Genomic DNA, 22309 nt, shown 5'->3' with positions numbered 1-22309 from the left:
TATTGAGATCCTCCCCTGAGACATCCCCTAAAATTCCTGCCTTTAGAAAACAGATCAAAACTCTTAAGACAAAGGACCCAATACACACTCTCTCTGTAGAGCATGCCTGTGCCTTCCTTCTTCAGGCCTGTATCTCTGCCTTCTTTCTTCTAAGCTCTAAGGGTTCCTAAGAGACACGCAACTAAGGGAGCAGCAGGCAACGGCAGCTCATCCTTGGCTAACCCATTGAAACTGCCCCCAAGGGTTCTTTTTTTGCCCAGTTGGTTCATTTCTTCTGCCTCTGACTTTTTCTAAAAGGCCCAAGGCAGCTATCTGAGCAGCCTGCTGGAATCTTCTCTTCAAGTGTACCTCCACTTTGCATGCTAAATAAACTTTCTCTTGCACTAGAGTTCTTAGTTCTGAATTCTTTCTTTTCTGAACTCAAGAACCAAGAGCTGACATCACTGGTAACAGGTTTACATAAACAATGGCATTTTATGCTTTGTAGTATTATTATCCGCATTACATTTTCCACATATAAGGTAACATATAAGGTAATACCTTTCCCAAAGTCCTTGAGGAAAAAATTTTTCACCTCTAAAGTATCAAATATAAGCCCTGGCTGGGTAGACCAGCTGGTTAGAATGTCATCTCCATGTGCCAAGGTTGTGGGTTTGATCTCTGGTCAGGGCAAATACAAGAATCAACCAATGAATGCATAAATATGTGGAACAACAAATTGATGTTTCTTTCTCCCCCCCCCCTCTATCAATTACCAGTATAAGTTTTCTATCCTTACTTGTAATGTTTAATCTCCCTAGGCTCAAACTTAAATATCATAGATTCTTTGAATCTTATTTTTCTAATTTATCAACAAGGATTCTGCACAAAGATCCCTTTTAAGACAATGATTTTCTTTGACTGAATAGTAGTTATTTCCATATCCCTAACTAACATTTCACAGAAATAACAATCAATATTAAGCCTGAGATGAACTGACCAGGAGTCCAGGCCTCTGGATTCTGAAAACCTTACGTAATAAAGTTAACAATCACAGCTCTCTGTGGAATTTTACACAATTTTAAAGTGAGTACATTAAAGCAAAGATGGAAAAGCATTGGCAAATTAACTCTCACAATGAGCCTTTTCTTCGTGTAGCTCACAAGTTATTTTTAAAAGTTCACAGCATCTTCTTAATTGTGTTGTTTAAAAGAGCACACTGTCACAGTATGGAAAATAAACTTCAGTAAAGATTTAATTGAAAAGAGTAAATAATGCAGAAATAAAACAGCTTTATTCCAGGAGAAGAGGACGAGAAGGGTACCCACCTGCAGTCCGTTCACATGTAAAGAACATCAGCATAGCGACTGCTGATATTCATGATTACCTACCAGGCCGACATGAATCACTAAGCAGCCCCTTTATTTATTTTCGATGTGTACAGAAAAAGAAAGGGATGTGGGCCTTCAGTTAATATTGCTTATGTCCATTTATTCCATCTTAGCTTTGCTGATATAACAATATCATAATAGCATAATGGCAATTCAAGAATCTCAGCCAAAAAGAGAAGAAAAAGTTGATTAGTTTTAGCCTGCATAGGACAGGAAATCTGTGTGTGTGTGCTTTTATTTTTAAATTTCCCATTATAAAGTCAGAAATGTAAACGTTTTGCAGCACATTCATATTTATTTCCAGAATAAAATGCTCTCTTAGACCCATAAATTTCAAACCTTTCTATTTGTTGATGATAGAACTGTCTTTATTAAAGAGCAGTCATTTTTCATGAAGTAGATATAAAAGCCTGGTCATCTTTTTGTATCAGTTTATATGTATTTTAATCCATCTCTGCTATTTATGAGATCATAGACTTGATGTGGCACCAAATGGATCAAAACTATAAGGGTGATTGGTTTTTATTAATATATACGCCTTCTGTATTTTTTCACTGACTTGCAAAAACTATGCTCATAAATTTCTTTTCAAACTGATTATACTGTGCCGAATATGTTGAAGCTGAACAGGGGGTGATAAGAGTGTTAACTCGGCTACGGCAAGATGACCCTTAAGTGATTCAGGGATATAAACTGTAATAGTATCACTATCATGATAAGCAATCACTACTCTCTCTTGAACAGCCACAGTGTGCACAGTGCCCCACTGCTGGTTCTTTCCAATTCCTCACAACCACCAACTCAACCCATTTCACAGGTTAAGAAATAGAGGCCCAAGGAGTTAAGTAACCTCCCCAAACTCTCAAAGCGGGCAAGGAGCAAAGCCAGGGTCTGACTCAACACAGTGCTATGTTCCTAACCACCAGTCCACACTGCTTTTATAGACCAGATGCTATGGTTCTCCACCCAGGCTTGAAGTTAGAAGCATTTGGGGATATTTTGAGAATGCTGATAAATCATTCCCTTGAGATGAGCTAAGAACATCACTATTTTTTTTAAAGCTCCTAAGAGGATTTTAGTGTGAATCCAGGGTTGAAAACAACTAGATAAACAAATACCAAGGATGGTTGTTTTTAAAAAAAAAATGTTAAGTACGTATATGTATATGTATATGTATATGTATATGTATATGTATATGTGTGTGTGCACGCGCATGTTTTTCTCCAAGTAGTATGAGAACAACGGAAGCTCCAATTATTTATCTAGAACAGAAACACTAGATGGGGCATACATCGACACCAACATCATCAGACCATCTTTGTTTCCTCCCCAGCCTGTTCTTTCTGCCTCACAGGAAGATCCCATATGGCATCGTAGTGCTGCAGGAGACCCAGGAAGCTGGAATCCACACCCTCCGGCCACAGGCGAGGAGCCCAAGAAAGCAGCCCTGCCCAGCGTCTCACGCCAGCAGTAAGGCAGAGTGAGAGTTGGAGTCTCCTGCGTCCTGTTTCACTGCTCCTTTCACAGAAAAATTTTGGAAGCAGGAGGCAAACAGTTGGGGCAAGGAGTCAGCCAAGGCATCTGAAGAGAATTTCAAAAACCAAAGAGAGCAAAGAAAAGGAAAAGTCAAAACAGAATGAGAAAGGAGGGCAGCCACAATCTCACAATGCCTGACAGGGAAATGAGAAGGGATTTAGAAGAAGGCAATGGAACTGGCCAGAGAAAAATACAAGAGAGAGAACTAGCCACTGCAATGCTGTATCAGCAAAACAAGGGGGAAAAACAAGAGAACTCCACACCTTCCATTCAGTTTTGGGAAGCATGCTGAAGCCTAAAGTACTTTCAAAATAGAAAGTAGTATCAAAGCAAACACTTACTGTAGAAAAATCACCGGAAGAGAGGCAGGGGCTGCCAGAAACTCCCCAACCTGTGAAGTAGCACCTACTACCATTGCCACTCTAGGTGGAATTCATGGGTCATCTATTTCAACGTCACCAGGGAACTTGTCAGAAAAGCAGTATCTGGGTGCCTCATTCCTGACCTGCTGAACCCAAATCTGCATTTTAATAAGACCCCTCATGATTAAGATGCATATACAAGTTTAAGAAGCCCTGGTCTACAGTAAGAACCAAATTGAGGAATTAAAACAAACAAGAGCTATTACAGGCAGAAATTGGAACTAGAGAACTAGGTAGAATTCAATCTGCCTAATTAAACTATTTGTTAATGCCCACGACATGCCAGGCCCTGCGTTGGATGGGAACTGGATGCCTGAGGTCAGGTGTGGTTGGCATGATGCCTTTAGGGGAGAACACAGAAGGCACATACATGTGAGGAAGACCATGACTTGTGCTCCATGAGGGAATGCAACAAAATGGTTTGGAGGAGCAGAAACTGGATTCAAAGGGAGATCAGGAGGCATGCAGCCTTTGCACCAGACTTGCTGGCAGGCAGAAATGCTTATGAGAACATGGGAGAACCTGTTTCAGGACAAGGGAACAGCATAAGCAAAGATGCAGAACTCAGAGGCTTGCTGGGTGTTGAAGGAACATTGCCTTCAGTCTAGAGCAGAGTTTTTTTAATTGCTTCAAGCAGACTCATGATTCTGTGAGGATGCCTCAGAGACTACTAAGTGTAGGGAGGGGAGGCTGATGGGATTTGCTGGGGCCCCATTTCAACTACATATGATTATATTTTAACAGTTGATTCCACCATTGAAAAATAAAATTGGAAACATATGACTGAGCCCAAACCTAGGTACTTCTAAAATTATTACCTAGGGCTGTGCCTGGCATGTAGCAGGCACTCAAATATCCACTGAAAAAATTAACAAATGAGTCAATGCATCTATGAGATCAACATAAAAAATGTGGAGCAACTATGGAGCTGGACTGCAAAGGGTCTTATACATCAGAAGAGACGTTTATGTGGCATTTGGTAAAACACTGGGGAAACGTTTATTAGCCAGTGACTGAGCTTGGCTCTGCTTTGAGAAGCTTATTCTGCAAATCAAGTATAAATGGATTGGAAATGAGAGAGACTAGAGATGGGATACTAGTCAGGAAGACATCATGGCAGTCTCTAAAAAGAGTAACAAGGGTCTGAACAAAGACATCACCAAGGGAATAAAAAGATGGAAGAGCATCACGAGGCATCGTGGAAATGGAGTCTCTGGATTTACTTGTGTATTATGTGGAAAGCAAGGATATTGAGAAGGTCCTGGGTGACAGGGAGAAATACAGAAATTAACAGTCACCTCTGTTCATGGAAGGAGAAATATGTTGATTAGAGTTTAGATCTGTTAGATTTGAAGCACCTGAGAGTAATATAAAACCCATCTCGGAGGTGGTTCAAAATGTCAACGTGAAATTTAGGAGGGAAGTAGAGATGAGGATGTTACTTTAGAAAAATAATCTGGCACTAATAAAAGGACACCACGGAATAAAAAGTAGCATGCAAAAGAGCAAAAATATCATCAATAAAGCAAAGAGGATCAAGAGAAATACACAGAATTAAAAAAATGAAAAAGAAAAGGCAGGATGAAAAGACCATATTGAGACACATGGGGAACAGAAACAGGAAGAGGGAGGTAGCAAAATAGAGATAGTGAAATGGTGGGGTGGGGGTGTCAATAAAATCCTAGAAGCAAATAAAAAGCAGTGGAAAACTGGGACACACATGTTCATTGCTCATTGTTGTTTAAATCTTTGAAGACATAGGATCCTATATAAAACAGGAGAAAATGAATTTTTCTCTTTATTTCTGTTAAAGATTTTCACAAATAAGTCATGCCTGTGAGAAGTAAACCAATTGCTTGTACTTTTAATATAAATTGTCGTCAAAAATCAAGTAATAATATCTTCAAATTCAGCTGGAAGAAAAAAAATCTAAAGGGGGGTCAGTTCAAGGCTTTAAGATTCTTTTCTCTTTCGTCATATAAGCTCCACAAAGCATTATTCGATATAGACATCCCCCCTTTTAGAGTTGTGTTTGTTTTGCAGGATTTTTACTTTCTGTCTGAGCCAGGTCACTAGCCTAATAAAAATGATTCTGAGAACATCTGATATACTTTAATAGATGCTCATATAATAGATAAACTACATAAAGGTATCCTCCAACTGCTCTCAGGTCTCACTAATTGGCCATGTTTGGGTGACAAGTACAAATGATAGTTCCTTCTCTGGTTTGACTGCAGAGGAGACACCACCCTTGGTTTCCCTTCTACCTCAGTCCAGGAAGGATACACTGGGTGGTGGGCACACAGCGCAATATACAGAACTTGTATCAAAGAAGTGTACACTTGAAACCTATATAATCCTATTAACCAATGTCACCCCAATAAATTTAATAAAAAACTAATAATTAACTGTGTGACCCGGGTGGAGGTGGTGATGTTTAAGATATTGAATGTTTAAAAAAAAGAAAAGAAAAGAAAAGAAAAGAATTGCAAAAAAATTTTAAAGAAGAATATGTTAAGTTCACTCTTCTATTTTGGCTCTAGGAATCTGTTTATTGGTCAAATTATGTAAAATGTCAACTTTTTCCCCCTATAGATGCTACTTAGTGGTTATTAAACTTCTATAGGAAGATCATTACTAAGGTAATGTAAAATAATAGAATGCAAACAAAGTACATAAGGAATGATACTGCAACATATTTATATCACTAGGATGATTCCAGAGAGGACAGTAATTTTTTCTTTGTTAAACAAGGAGAGTTCACCATCTCAAAAGAATTCTACTACAAGAGAGATCAAGGAGAGCTAGAAGAATCGCTAGTTGATTTGTGGTTTTCATTCTAAGCTTCCTCCAATCACTTTTGGAAGTGAATAAGAAAGTAAATTATGAATTCACAAATACTTGATTTATAGTAATATAGAATCTGAACTACAACCCACGCTTTGACCAAATAAACATTTCCACCTTAAAACCTTCAAGCAACAACAGAAATTGCAATGCAGTATTTGCATTCTCAGGGCATTTATCTAATAGAGGGAAGGGATGGTGCATACTCACTGCACATACGGCATCAAAATAAGATGAAAGGACTCTGAAAACCAGTGAAATCAGGCCCTGAAATATTTCAGGAAATTCTTTCAAGCCAAAACCTTGAACTTTATTTAAGATGTAGCTTATTGACTTTATGAAAAGCCTTCTTTTTAATTTGATAAATGCATTTCCTATAGCTTCATGCATTGTTCTGAAGCTGCCAGATTCCAAGCTTTAGGCTGGACTCCATAAAGCAAATGTTTTATTTCTTCTTTCAGAGCATCTTTTGCTACGTCTTACTTAACAAAGTTTGCATTCACCTTGGTGTGATGCTCCTGAGCAAAGGAAAACCCCAAAGAACTCCAAACCACATCTCTGTATGAAAATGAAAACGACCTTCGCTAAGCCAAGAATTTGAGAGCATTCCAAAACTGTGTTTCTTTTGTACCCATGAGGGCAGAGGGCTTGGTGGCAATTTATTTTCCTTGAAGAACCGCAACACTCCCCATCCAGGTTCACTATAGAAAATGTTTGTCCTCCAGAGCCTGGGAAAACATTCGGGAAGCATCGTCCTGCCAGCTCTTCCCACCGGCCCCCGCAAATAACAGTGGCGAAACAGATGGTCCTCCCCTCCCCTTCTCCGTGTCCCTTCCGCAGTCCCACAGTGTCCTCCCATTCTGCGCTGACACCTCACCAGCGCTTGTACACCAGGCACCCTCAGGGTCCCCAGCAAGCTGCAAACTTTGGGACCTTCCATCTGCCTCACTGCCCCCGTCTCACCTTCAGTCAGCTGCAGCACTCTCTCGGGACCCCAAGCTTCTACTGCTACCTTCCTCCTGCACCCCTTCTCCCACATGCCCATGTATTTCCCTATAATGAAGAGAGAGACGTCCAGCCCCAAACTTCCCAGCCCAGGTGGCGGAGGCACTGCGGCTAACCACAGAGGGGCACTCTCCCGGTCCTCTGCCCTTCTCCACCCGCCCCTCCGTCCCCACGCTGGGGGCTCCTCCACTCCTCCGGCGTCCACGACCTCCTCCCAATCCGGGGGCTCACGGGCACCTCACACCCCGGGGCCCCGGCAAGCGCAGCCGGGCGTCCTCCTCCACAAGTGGGACCGCGGGACAAAGTGGAACTCCATCGGGAGGGGGCTCCGGCCAGCCCGGGGCGGCGCCCAGGTGCCGGCGGAGCCTGAGCAGGCGGGCGCGCCGGCCGGGAAGGTGGCGCCGGCATAGGGGCCGCCGGACCGAGCTGGGCTGGGCGCCCGGGGCTTACCTCGGTGCGGGGGCCGTTGGCGCGTGGGGCAGTGGTTCCGCCGGCCGGGAAGCTGTTGCTCGTGCTCCGGCGGCTGCGGCGGTCCCGCCGGGGCTGCGCTGGGGCTTCGCGCAGACGCTTTCCCGCGATCTGCGGCAGCCGGGGCGGCGGCGGAGGCGGCGGCGGCGGCCGCACCGGCGACAGCGCGGCCCGGCGCGGTCCCGAACAGTCCAACTCTTGCGGACGCCGGGCAGAGGCGCCCGACCCGGCCCCAGCGCTGAGCGCCTGCGCGCCCTGCCTCACCCAGGTGAGGGGCGTGTGCTGCAGCCGCGGGGCGCGCCGGCGGGGGTGCGCTCGTCCGCCCAGCCGCCCGCCCGGCCCTCCGGCCTGGCCGAGGACCCCGGAGTTAGACACGCCAACGCCACTCCCGCGCGCCCCAGCCGGTGACGGTTTACCAGGCGGGGACCTGCGAGGCACACACGCCAGGGCGAGTGAGGCGGGACCGTTCGGGGGCTCGCTGACACTGCAGAGCCTCCCGCAGCATCGCCGCCTTTAGATCCCGCCTTTGCAGGCGTGCGCGCACGGCGAGGCAGGGGAGGCTCTGTCCCGGCGCGGGGTCCTGCGCGCCGCGGCCTCGGTCCCGGCCCCGATCACATTCTTGGCAGCGGCGGAGGTCTCAAACCCGGGGTGCCAAGCGCCGCGGTGGGGCGGATCTTTCACATCTTAGTCAAGCCGGAGTGAAACTCTTTTCCTGGAGATCGTCACACCGACTGTTTGTTTTTCCTCTCTAACCGGCTCTCGGCTGGAGGACCAAGCGGGGCAGCCTCAGCTTTTTTGGCGGAGCCGGGAAGGCCCGCAGCGCTGAAGGCATCGCAGCCTCGCCGAGGGATCTGAAAGGCTCGTGGGTGGGGGCTCCTGCGCCTTCGGATTTCTTTTCCGTGTTTATTGAAGTTTTCAAAACTAAAACATGTCATCAGTTGCCCTGATGTAGGGCATCTTCTGAAGACAGTACAAACATAGCTAAGGTGCTGAGTTCTGCAAGGGAGCGTGCTTGGAAAGAACACATTTAAGGGGAAAGGAAAAATAATTTTAGAAGAGCGGTTTTCTGAGATTACTTCTTTGGCTGGAGAAGTGCAAGAGTAATAAAGGACAAGAGAGCTGTGTTAGCAGAGATTTTTTGACCAGATGATTTAAAAATATTATTCTTTGGTTTTCTTCTCAGATGATTGACACTAACTCCATCAATAATTAATCCAGCAGCTGTTAATGTCTTGGCATAATCGTCCAGAGTAAATATCTTAGCGTCCAGCCAGAGCCAATGCTGCTCTCCAGGGTGGGCTTCAGATTTGACAAACACACATGCACAGCATCCTGTAGCTTTCAAAAAGGAGCAGGTTTATTACTCACCTTGGAATTTAGGGTTGTTGCAGGCACCCGCACACCTGAGCTACCAGGTGAGAAGGAGCGTTAATCTGACCCATAGTTTCTATATTTTTAGAATTCTGAGTATTTGCACATCCAGGTAGGCAGTCTCACTTACTACTAAGGACAGACGCTAATTGTATGTTTATTCTTAAAACTGTACCCTATTTGAAATTGCTACAGGAAGCAAGCACCAAAATTAAATCATTCCCCAGAAGAACATGAGCTATGATAAATTGCTTAAGTTGTCGTTTACAGAATTATAGTCTTAGAGGTCTCTTCCCATCAGTAAAGGATATTTTGAAAAGAAGTCTTTCATGAGTCCCTGAAGGTCAGTAAGGTGAGGTTCTGGCTGACTAGGACAGGCAGGAAATTCCAGAGGCAAAAGCCTTCCATGAGGAAAACACCCAGCTTCCAGTGCCCTGCACTTCAGAGCTGAGAACAGTGTGGTTGCTACTGAGCTCAGATAAGTATTGGTATCTCCAGATATCTGAGGTGCAGAGTACTGGAGAGGGGTCCTTAAAACATCAAGTCAACACCTTGGATTGCACTTGGAGGCAAATGAGTAACCTCTGCAGAGTGGAGCACCTGTGAGAAGTGTTCCCTGTGGCTCGCACAATTCAGCAGCATGTGCATTTTTTATGTCCTGCAAAGTATAACTATATCCCTCTCTCCTCCCTGTCTATTTTTAATCACCTATGGTAGAGAATAATTTCAGGGCTGCTTTCCTAACAACAGCTGAAAGAAGCATTAAATGCATGCAGACAATTCCCAGTTTTCCCCGTGACATAAGTAAAAACTGTGCCTCCATGTCCTTAGCCAAGACGAGATTAAGGCCTCTGGAAGCTTGCACTGCAACAGTTTCAGTGGCTCCCTTCTAAATGCACTTCAACATGGATTCAACATTAAACCAAAAATCACAAGATTCAAATCTATAGAAAAAACAGCTCCTCTTTAGATTTTCTGATTACAAATTTGTTTCTATTGAATAACTTAACATTGCCTGTGCCTTTCCAATGCTATCTAATGTAGGGAGTCCTCCTGTCCTCAAATCCTCCCACCATCCTTTTCCTAGAACCATTATTGCTCATGCCTGGCAATAATGGAGTAAATCAACTTTGAGAACTATTAGTCTTGGGTGAAGAGCTTTGGGAGGGCTGTCAGGTTAGCAACAGAGAGGCCCCTAAACATGGAGGAGGAACATAGCAGAAAGGGATTAATTTAATTTTTTTATCCTCACCTGAGGACATTTTTTGATATTTTGTTCAGATAGAGTGAAAAAAACATTGATGTGAAAGGGACACATCGCTTGGGACAAACTGCAGCCGAGGTACATGCCCTTAGTAAGACCTGAACCCAGGTCTCTCCAGACTGCAGGCCAATGCTCTAACCGCTGAGCCAAACTGGCCAGAGCAGAAAGGGATTAATTTTAAGCATTTTTCTACTGTTTGTGTTTGTGAGGTATGTGATGCATTGGTTCCTAAATACTGATTAACATAGGCAGACAAATTGCTTTTAACAAAGTTCTTAAATTTAAGTTTCGGTGGATAAAAAACTTGGTAATAACAAGAACAGCATCAACAAATCTGAAGACTTGATAAATCAGTTTTATTCAATAAGACATGGGTAAGAGCTTACACAGTAAGATGCTGCGAACAAGGCTTTCTAGACATTTTAGATTGCTCTGCAGACATCAACACTCAGGTATCGAGGCTGGAGGCCATACTTTGAAAACCACCCTTAACGGTGGAAGAAAATTAGGAACTAGGAATAGAAGACTCAAATTCCAATTTCAGCTGTCTGTTATAAGCCTAGAGACCTCAATTTTTTTTCATTCAGAAGATAGGACTAAGTATATCAGCCTTGTCTCTGTGAGTGATTATTATAATCAAAAGACATGGCATATGAAACACTTTGGAAGCTATGTAAGAATATTGATACCATTGGTTGATAATTGTCCTCATATTTTGATTTTTTCATTGCCTTTGAGATATTTTGCAAACTCTTCTTCAGAGTGTCTTATAGATGCTATGAATCTTGCCTGATAACTGTACTTTTAGATGGCTCCAACATTATGCAGTGGGGAAGGTGTGAGTTAGAAGATCGGGACTGGAGCTCTGACTTAGCATCTGCTCCCTAGCTGAGTGATATTTGTCATTCCCTCTAAACTCAGTTTCCTCAACTGTAATATGGGAAATAAATATACCATCTTCACTGGGTTGACCTAAGAACCAATGCAGAGGGTAAAATATTTTGCAAACTGTAAAAGATCTGACAAATGTCCATTGTAATTCAACAACTACTTGGGAAGTAAATAGGAGATTTACCTCCCTATTGGGCAATACGTTCTAAAGTATCTTAGAAATACAAAAAAAAAAAAAAGTATTTCTGGAATTTTTATAGCAACTTAGAACTAGATGGAAAATAGTATAAGATGTTTTCAATAGGCTACTAAATTATATTTGTTTAAAAGGGGGCATGAATATTGCAAATATCAGAAAATCTTTTATTTCAACTTATACATATTATGAGAAATTAATGAATTAAGTGTTTTAGTGATATTTGTTCTTAAAAGTCCCAACTCAGGTTCAGCTAAAAATTTTGTATTTGCTCAGAACCATTTATATTATTGTAAGGATGCCTGCCTATTCAAGCTGGGTGAATTGAACACAATGCTGAGGGATTTTTTTAGATTGGGTCATTTTTATTATTGTTTTCTCATAAGTGTGATGAGAAAATAAGATCTTTAATGCTAATGAGTTGATTTTATGCAGAAATTTGACCTAGATATTTATATCTTAAAAAATCAATATGAAAAAGTATAAGAAGTTTTAAATGGAAGTCTTAAGATTATTTCTGAGTTGTCCATCAGTGTTTTACTTTTGTCTCATTTTTTAATCTAATGCTGTTATCTTTTTAAAATTTTTTCTCTTTATTGATTTTAGAGAGAGAGAGGAAGGAAGAGGGGGAGAGAGAGAGAAATAGAAACATGGATGAGAGAGAACATCAATTGGCCACCTCCTGCACGCCCCCCACTGGGGATTGGGCCTGGGCATGTGCCCTGACCAGGAATCAAACCAGCAACCTCTTCGTGCATGGATCTACGCTCAACCACTCAGCCACACTGGCCAGAACAAGGAATTTAAGACACATTGCTAAATCTCAGGCTTGAGAAGCTATGCTAATCTGTTTTCTACCTGTCTTAGGGGAATTGTTTTTTATATGAATCACTAGTATTCTGTGAAAGAGAACTGTCCTCTTGGCCTACAATTATTTTTTAACTAGAGATTGAATTTCCTTTTGCCTTCCTTTCTAATTTGAATACTCTTTGCAGAGATGGGCCATGTATTTAAATTTCTTACTCACTAATAGGTGTCTTCCCTTTTGGAATGAGTTCATTATGATTTCTTTATTTTGATATTTTAAAATTCATTATTTAAGTATTTTTCCAAGTGTGACCAAGATCTGTTTTTCTCACCCTCTCCTCAAATTTTATTTTCTTGAGATCGAGTGGAATTGGTGCTTTGCTGCAACATTGTGCCCCCTTTCCAAGGCAGTAAATATCTTTTGTGATTAATATTGTGAAAGTATTCCTTCTAGAACCTAACTACTGCTTTTCAGTAATAACCAGGCTGCTTCTTACGCACCTGTCCCTTTGAAACAGTCCAGCACTGCCTTGGGCCCCAGATGCAGGTTGCACCAACCTCACAATACCCCTAAATCCTTTCCTGATTAGATTGCAAGGTGATTACCCTGGTTAACACATATTCCGGGTTGGTGTTTTTCTCTGAGATAGATATAAAATAATTAATCTTTTTTGAACTATGTTTGCAATTTTGATTTCCTCCCACTTTTTGTAAATCTGAAGATGTGGCAATACTCCTTTCAAAACGATTCATTTTTCAGTCAGGTTGCTCCCTTGTGCATTTAACTCACAACTGCCCAGTAACTGGGGAAGCCCCCCAATGACTAAAAGTTTTTGATTAAAAGTTGCACTTTTTTTTAAAGTTTTACATTTTTACCTATATCATAGTTTCAGATAAACTACTAATGTTAAACCTAGTGTGTTGAATAATTTTCAAAAAGCTCCAGTGTCTGAATAGCCAACGCTTAGCCCTTATTGAAGAATGCCGTGTTCCACATACATACATTGTCTCATTTTAATGTCATAAGAATCCTATGAGGGAGAAAATGTTAACAACATTTTACAGATGGGGAAAGTGAGAATCAGTACTTTTGTGATATACCCAAGGTCATACATTGGCGGAGCTAAAATTCTAATTCAAGTTCATCTTCTCTTTAGAAAGCTCGTTATATGCTGCTTCTTGAGGTTAATCAAAAGGATCAATCAGACTCCAAGTTCCACTGGGAGTAGAAATCATACCGTACTTGTTCTTTAGTTCCTTGTAGCATCTAATATCCAGCACTTACAAGTATCTGTTTGCAGTGTAAGTGATTTCTCACTTTCTGTTTACCACTTGGTACACCAAATGTCACCGTAACATTTGGAGCCACCTTGGTCTGGGCTTCGGGAAAGGAGTTGAGAGGGCTGAGGTAAAACCCCCATTTCTTGACAAATTCCAAGTAGCCTTTGACCGCTCAGTAGCCTTCTATTTCACAACCACCCAGAGCTGTCTCATATCTTATCTTTCCCACAAGATTGTCAGACTGTTACAGCCAAAGACTGGTTGGTGTATTTTGTGTGTGCTCATCCCCCACCTGCAGTGCCCAGGACTGGACCAGACCAGATGTAGGCAAGCTTCAGAGAAGCTGGGGATTTTCCATTCTTACTCAGTGTGTGTAAAGAGCTAGACCTGACTCTGCTGCAGCAAAGGAAGTGATTTTCAAGAAGCCAGGTTCAGACAGCCGTTCAATCACTTCTTCAGCAAATATGTGTTTAATGTCCTAGTCTGCGATAGGCCCCAGGGGTACGATGGAGAACAACATGGAATTCTACGATCTATAGACATGAAATGGTTTTACTAGAGACCAAATGAGGGTTTCTGCTGCTCCTCTGCTGTTCCCCTATTAGTACCTTACATTTTCACTCTGCCCGTCAGGTCCTTACTCTTCCCCTCATCTTCTAACCCATCAGTCCTTTCCCTATCTCTCGTTCTTAGGAAAGATAACATACTGATATTCTACTCAATTTAAAAACAGTTTGTGCTCACATTTTCTACTTTCCTTGTACTGGCCAAAGCTCATGCATGTCCTTTGTATACAGGGCCAGCTCCACTTGGCAAATTTAAAAGACCATCATAATCCTAACAAAAGAATTCAAGATGCTTTTGAAGCTGTCCTAGTTGGTGGTATTTTGTGAATGCCCTTTGTGGTCAAAACCCTTTACCCAAGTACCCCCCAAGAGTTTTCCAGGTATTGGGATCAAGCCTAAAGTATAAGTGACAATCATTTGAACATCAAACAGCCACAGAACTCCATGCTAATAGAAGTATATTCTAATGGAGAGGTTGCATTCATTGTAGCTCAGGAGGGTTTTCTGAAAAAAAAATCCTGCGAAGGAGGTGGATCCAGCTGAATTATAATGGAGAGCAGAGATGACATAAGTGATAGTGTGGGATCATGAAAAGACCTAAAGCCTGGGGGACAAAGATTTGAATTCTAGTCCCAGCTACTTGGAAAGCAAACTTGGGCAATTTAATTAAATTCCCCTAGCCATCTATTCAGCTTTGGCACCATCGTGAACTTTCCGGATTGACCTCAACGAGCCTGTTAGCTCTTCACTTGTTAACATGTCCTTGCTCGCAGTTACTTCACACTTACAAATGAAGATGTCTTACTTTAGATACAAACACCTAAACTTCCAAAACAGATCAACTACATAGGTACTTTGCTAGATTATTGAAAATATATTTGCTAAAAACAATATTCTTCAGGTCTGATTTTGTCCCAAACTGGATAATGAGCAATGTCTGGAGACGATGTGGTTAAGTCAGGGATGTTGCAGGCATCTAGTATGTGGAGGGCAGGGATACTGCTGAACAGTCTACAACACACAGGACATCGCCCCACAATTAAGAACTACCCCAAAATAGCCAAGGTTGAGAAATTATTTTGAAGGACAATTTTGAGTGGACAAAGGACAGGTATATGTCATATTCATGCTCTCTAAAAATTAAAAACATTTAAAACAGCTTGTGATAACATCAAATTAGCAGACTTTTAAAAAGTTGTAAAAATTAAAACAATGAGGCAAAGATACGGTGAAATGGATATCTTATTCATTGGTGCAACTTTTTCTATAAAGAATGTTTTGCCATATTTGTCAGATTCTTAAAGTGATTATTCCTTGTTGACTCAGTCATTTCTATCTAGGTATATATTTTATGGATATAATGCTAAATGTAGAGAAAAAATGGGCCACACAAATGTTCATTGTAGCTTTACCAATGATAAGAAAAACTGAAGACAATCTAAGAGGAATAGTTAAATATATCTCTTAAAAGAATATTATGTAGCTATTTTCAATATTGTTTGTTAGGACTTTATAGTACATGGAAAATTATTGATTGTAACGTAAAGAGGAAAAGAGAAAATGGCTATAATATAAGATCATCACTACTAAACGAAATAAATCAATGCATGAAAAGATTGAAGGAAATGAAAAACCCATCCATATAAATTGATTTACAAAAGTTTTGATAGACAATCATTTAAGCACACTATAAAAGTTACATAATATATACTTAGATACATCTTCATAATTGTAATTTTGTGATATATACCATCTGATTTTTTTTTCACATATGTATGTTATATTTTCCTGATTTTAAAGCCTAAGAAGATAAAGAGTTTGCTTTCTATTTTCTTCCTCATACTAAGGTTGTAGTTACATGTTATATGAGACTATTAAACAATCGGCATGCTCTCATGAACTATTGATGGGACTGTAAATTGATATAACCTCTCAGGAAGTTACCTTATTAGTGTGCATATCCTTCAACACAGCCATCCCACATTATCCGAGAGACACACTAACACATCGAAGCAAAGCAGTATGTACAAAGATGTTCATTACATTATATTCTGAGGAAAAAAAACATTGGAAACTAAGTGGCCTACTGCAGAGGAATGGTAAAATAAATTATGCTATTATATATTAACTAAACATTTTATAAGCATAATGCATTCATATATTAACTTTTGTTATAAAAGTAATGAATGCTTTTCGAAAAGCGGTTGGCAGAGAATGCAGTAGTATAGACTCAGTTTTAGTAGGGTGGAGATGCTCAACTAGTTCAAAAATCTGCTGAAATATCAGGGCTTTTAAAAACCTAAAGATCATCTATAGTTATCTCTGTATTTATTTTGCTTACAAAATTAATAAATATTAAGCACAATTTGGACAAGGAATGAAGGGGCATAGTCTATCTAGGTTAGGAGATTTGTTAAATTACATTTCATTTGTTTTAATCCCAACTAATCATATTTCTTGTCCTATATGAGCTTCCCTATTGCTGGGAACTTAATCCTTCTTAAAACATCTCTGCCATCTCTAGACTGGTTCAGTTATTAAATGTTTCTTCTTCATAGTAATTCCAAATTCACATTTTTATTTTCCTCATTTCTACTTCAGAATCTTATTTCTTGTAAGCAATTTTTAAGTTGCACACCAGGCTTCCTGCTTATCCTCTTTCACTGAAAAAAAAAAAAAAAAATACCGTGAGGTTGGGTCACCTGAGGTTAAATACGGCAAGGCACCAGCGCACCTTGCTTGGCCTGCATACACTTAACACTAACAACCAAAGACTTCCCCACGAAGCCCTCCCTCTCCACTATTCCGAGCCTGCAGTTCACACTCAGTCTTCCTTTTCATCACTCCTGATATCCTGATAGCCCTACACCAGGTCCTTTTCAACTATCCATTTCTTATCTCATATCAACTTCTCCTGGAACACTCGACCATCTCTAACCCTCCAAGTCCTCTTACGCAGCAGGAAAGCTTGACTCCTGCATTCCTGGCGGGTAGAAACCATCTACCTTGGTCGTCATCGGCTTTCTTCCTCACCACAAGGAATACCTGAGAATTTTCTAAATTTTTCTCTCCAAGGTAAGGTTTCCCTTCTGTATCCTGGATGCAAATTTTCCTTGTTTCTCTCAATATAACCCTCCTCGATATTCTTTTTTTTTTTTAAGAATAGTTTATTGATTTTTAGAGAGAGCGGAAGGGAGAGGGAGAGAAACATCGACGTGAGAGCACATCAATCACTGCCTCCTGCATGCCTCCTACCAGGAATCGAGCCCACAACCTGGGCATGTGCTCAGCCCTGGAACTGAGCCAGCAACCTTTCAGGTGCTGGAATGATGCCCGACCGACCAAGCTACGCTGGCCAGGGCCCTCCTCTATATTCTTGATCTCATTTCTTCTTGTCTCCCTCCATCATTCAAGATAATAACTGCATCTCTGAAATCCCTTCAATGTCTCTTATTTTACTTACTCTGCCCTCTTAAAATGAACATATTCAAAATATTTTCAAAATAAGAAAAAACAAAACACCTCTTGACTTGGCTTTCACCTAAAGCTGTTGTCTTCTCTCATTCTCTCCTTTGTCATCAACATTTATCTAATTATTTAACATGATGCCCACCCCATGTCGTTCTGTAGTAGATCTAGAGACAAAAATAAGGGAGATAGAATCGCTGATTAAAAAGCATAATCTATGTTGGGCGGCAAAGACGACAAACCTGACTCGTGAAGGAACCTGACCCCACTTGCTGCTTGCACCTTCTCAGCTTCTCCGCACTCAGACCCAGCATCTCCTCAGTCAGTTTCCACTCCCACTAAAATCACTGATCTCTTGATTCCTAAACCTCAAGGCTTCTCAGCTCTCTTCTTCTTCTTCTTCTTTTAACTTTATTTTCATTGTTGACACTATTACAGAGGTCCCCATCTCCTCCTCTGCCCACCTCCACCCAGCCCTGCCCCTCTTCCCGCTGTCCATCACCTCACTGTTGTCTGTGTCTGTGGGTTATGCATATTTGTTCTTGGGTTAATCCCTTCACCTTCTTTCATCCAGTTCTCTTCTTTTTTGACTTGTCTCATTTTAGAAGCTGTTTATGATTGCCAAAGTATTTTCACATGTATGCTCGAAGTTCATTCTCACTATAACCCTGTAAAGAGATATACCACTACTACCCCAACTGCCCACTCTCATTTATCAGCTGAGGCTCAGGAACAGTTAAGTCATTTACCTGAGGTCACCAGCAAGTATATCCCAGAGCCTGGACTTGATCTCATATTTATGCCTTCCATGGCTGACTGAATGAATGGATGGATGTATCTGTGTTAATCAACTGCATGCCTACAGAATACAAAACATTTGGAAGCATTTGCCCTGGCCAGGTGGCTCAGTTGGTTGGAGCATTGTCCCATACACTGAAATGGTTGCAGGTTCGATTCCGGTCAAGGCACATACCTAGTTGTGGGTTTGAGCCCTGGACAGTGTGTGTACAGGAGACAACCAATAGATGTTTGATCAGTTTCTCTCTCTCCTTCTCCCTCTCTCCTTTCCTCTCTCTCTAAAAATCAATGTAAATATATCCTCAGGTGAGGACTTAAAAACATATTTGAAAACATTTTTCTTTTTCTTACCTGACAGCACTTCTTGCAGCACTAGGCACGGCATGTCTAGTTTTCAACACAAAATGCATGCCGACCTCAGACACCTGCATGGGGAAGATGGTTCCTACCTGTGCTGAAAAGCTCTCCTTAGGATCCCTGCCACGAAAGTATTTTATGCAGTCATACCTCGGAGACATTGCAGGCTGTGGGTTTGGTCCAGACCACTGTACTGTGAGTATTGCAATAAAGTGAGTTATAATGTTTAGGCCAATGGAGGTTTCTTGCCTTCAAGTTGTAGGGGGAAAAAAAAGCAACAATGCAAAACCTGTGAAGCACAATAGAATAAAGTACAACAAAACAAAATATGCCTGTATGTGGATCGGCTTTAAAATTAGGATCTTTTGGCGCCTGAATAACTCATCAGCCCCGGAGAGAAGGGCAGGTGAACTCTCCTTTCATCAAATGTTCCTACTGGGAAGTAATGTTTCAGTGAAGTTACAATAAGCAGGTAATCACACTTATGCAAGCATTTTTGAGTAATCAAAGAAACTGGAGCATCTTAAATGCCCAAACTAAATTCACTGTTGATTTCTCAACCTATATAACCTTTAATTAACAGATTAATTCCCACCTTATTATATTCTAAACATCCTGAAACTCTTATGACCCTGGTATCATCTAAAAATGTCTAAATCAGCCCTGGCCGGTTTGGCTCAGCGGTTAGAGCGTCGGCCTGCGGTCCTGAGAGACCCGGGTTCGGTCCCCGCTAAGGGCACGTACCTCGGTTGCAGTTTGTCCCCGGCCCTGGTTGGTCGTGCAGGTGGCAGCCACTCCATGTGTCCCTTCACGTCGATGTTTCTCTCTCTCTCTCTGTTCCTCTCTCTCCCTCCCGCTCTACCTGAACAAAAAATGGAAAAATGTCCTCGGGTGAAGATAAAAAAAATAAATAAATAAAAATGTCTAAATCAATGTTTCATCCCTTTCCTACTTTCTTATAAAAAAAAATCATGAACACCAGCTATCTAAAATTGCTGCCTCCTCTACCTTGTTTGCAGATAATTTCTTTCCTAAATCCCCTCATCTGTTGCCCCAGGATAACTGTTGTCTGATAAAGGCAGGTCTCCACCTGCTTTTTCTAAAGTAAAAGATATAAACACATCTGGGGTTTAATCTTCTCAACAATCTCTTGCTTATAGTCCTAATTAGTCCAGTCATTTGTTTTTATTTTTGCCATCCTATTTGAACATTTTACTGCCATTTGAAATGTTTTATGAATTTTGCTGCTTATTGTCTTTCTCTATTCCAGTATGTAATTTTTCCTTGATTTGGCTTGTTTACATTGCTTTCCTCCTCCTTCACAATTTCTTCGTAAACGGATATTTTTAAATTTCTTCCATATGTTTATGTAATTGGCTTAAGCTTTCTGTTGGGCATTTATTTGTGGGAACTGCTATCTTTTTCTTTCTTTGGATAAAACCTTAATTTTGTCCTATTTTTTGAAGAGCTTAGGATTAAATTGAGTAAAATCTTTATGTTTGCCATCAATAAGCCACATGCTGGGTACCCCGCTCATGCGCAACATTGTGCTAAGTTGTGGGATGGGAAAGCCAGGCGGAAGGAGGACCATGGAAATAGAACGGAATACAGAAGTTCTAAATTCAGGAAAAATAAAAGTGTTGGTTGGGTACAGGGTAGATAAGATATCTAAAAAATAAATAAATAAGAATTCAAAAAGAAATATGCAATCATAGGAACCAAGTATAAATGGACTCTCTATGAATACTGAGGGAATAAATAAGCAGTGATGAGGTGAAGTCATCAAAGAAGGTTCTTTGGCCTGGCAGTGTGGCTCAGTGGTTGAATGTCAACCCAAGCACCAAGAGGTCGTCGGTTCTATTCCCAGTCAGGGCACATGCCCAGGCTGTTGTCCAAATTCCCAGTGGGTGGCATGCAGGAGGCGGCCAGTCGATGTTCTCTCTCATCAATGTTTCTCTCTGTCTCTCCCTCTCCCTTTCTCTCTCTCTAAAATCAGTAAAGGAAAAAAAAATTTTTTAAAAAGAAGGTTCTTTGCTCAGAGAAGTGTTTAGGACGTTACTAGTCCAGCAGAATTCCAGCTGGAGAAACTGGCACAGAGGTAGAAATGAATAACTCATTCAAAGTCGCATTTGTTGTTGGATGGATGAAGGGATCAGAGTCGATGGAAAATGAGAGATTAGGAGCAAGTTGGTAAGAACAGAAGAAAAGGTGTTTATAATTTTTAATTTGTAGGAATTCTTCACATAATTTTTATTCTGATCTTTGTTCGTTTTGTGTTACGCATATATTTCCCCCCAGTTCCTAGCTTGTCTTCTATTACTTTTTAAAGATTGCTTGATGAGCACAAGTTCGTAATTTTAGAGTAGTCAAATTTATCAATCTTCTTTATGATTAGCATTTCTGTATCTCATTTAAGAAATCCTTCTCTCCTTTGAGGTTAGAAAGATATTTTCTAACCTCTAAACATTTTCCTCTAAACATTTCCAAGTTTAGCTTTTGACATTTAGGTTCTTAGTCCATCTGTAGTTAGTGTTAGTGATCCACATTTTCCCCGCTCAACTGGTTCAGTTGTTTTTCTTTTTCCCCATGATCTACCATAAACTCCCTGACATATACTAAAAGTTGCACATGTCTGTTTCAGGTGATCTGTTCTGTTCCTCTGGCTAATTAAAAAGTTACGTCCCTGACCACTAATTGTTTTAAATGTTGCCTTATTAAAATAACTTTATAATATAGTGTTATATTTGGTATAATAGTAAATCTATAGACCAGTGTGGATATGATAGCTTGGGAAGCAAGTAGATAGATGAATGAGTATTGAATGGACCAGTGAGGATAATTTTCCTGAACCCAGGATCGTGATTAATCTAATTCTAGGCACTTGAGGTCCCAAGGTCGCTGTGAGTGGGGAGTGAACGAGAATGCCACTGAGTGTATTTTTGGTGAGTTAAGGTTTGTTTTTGTTTTTTTTTTATCCTCACCCGAGGATATTTTTCCATTTTTTATACAGATAGAGTGGGAGGGAAAGAGAGGAAGGGAGAGAGAGAGAGAGAAACATCGACGTGAAGGGACACATAGAGTGGGAGGGAGAGAGAGGAAGGAGAGAGAGAGAGAAACATCGACGTGAAGGGACACATCGAGTGGCTGCCACCCGCACGACCAACCAGGGCCGGGGACAAACTGCAACCATAGTACATGCCCTTAGCGGGAACCGAACCCGGGTCTCTCCGGACCGCAGGCCGACGCTCTAACCGCTGAGCCAAACTGGCCAGGGCAAGTTAAGTTTTTTTTAATTAAAGTCATATTTTAGATTACAGAGTGAATGCTGTTGAAGAAAACAGTAAACACAAGATATTTGTATCAGCCAACTCAAAATAAGACAATTTTAACTATTGGTTTGAATAAATCGCAATTCTGAGAAAAACCTGTTGCCTTCCTTATAGCTCACATTTTTTTGAGGGTATACATTGTGTATACTTGAAACCTGAAATAATAATCAAATTGTATTCCTTCTGCATTTCCGTGCAGTCGTGTTAACAGTCGGCAGCAATTATCAGCCACGCAGAGGAACAGACACTGCGCTCGGTACCAGGAGCTGTGCAAGGAGACACACGAGTCAGGCAGTCATGCCCCTGTTGTTCCAGTTCCATCCAAGCTGAGGA

At 41.2% G+C, this 22309-nt stretch overlaps 1 protein-coding gene across 1 annotated transcript in view; it reads right to left on the bottom strand.

Moving 5' to 3' along the window:
• Positions 1-7721, bottom strand: part of ZNF385B (zinc finger protein 385B) — a 371095-nt gene extending 363374 nt beyond the window's left edge. The window contains exon 1 of the mRNA XM_036254058.1: positions 7631-7721. The gene's annotated coding sequence lies outside the window, so the exon portion shown is untranslated. The remainder of the gene's footprint in view (positions 1-7630) is intronic.
• Positions 7722-22309: the final 14588 nt, after the last annotated feature.

Source organism: Molossus molossus, unplaced genomic scaffold (assembly GCF_014108415.1).
Source record: "Molossus molossus isolate mMolMol1 unplaced genomic scaffold, mMolMol1.p scaffold_m16_p_11, whole genome shotgun sequence".
NCBI classification, from domain to species: Eukaryota; Metazoa; Chordata; class Mammalia; order Chiroptera; family Molossidae; genus Molossus; species Molossus molossus.
Note: the sequence above shows the minus strand (reverse complement) of the source record. Positions and strands in the feature narration are given on the sequence as shown.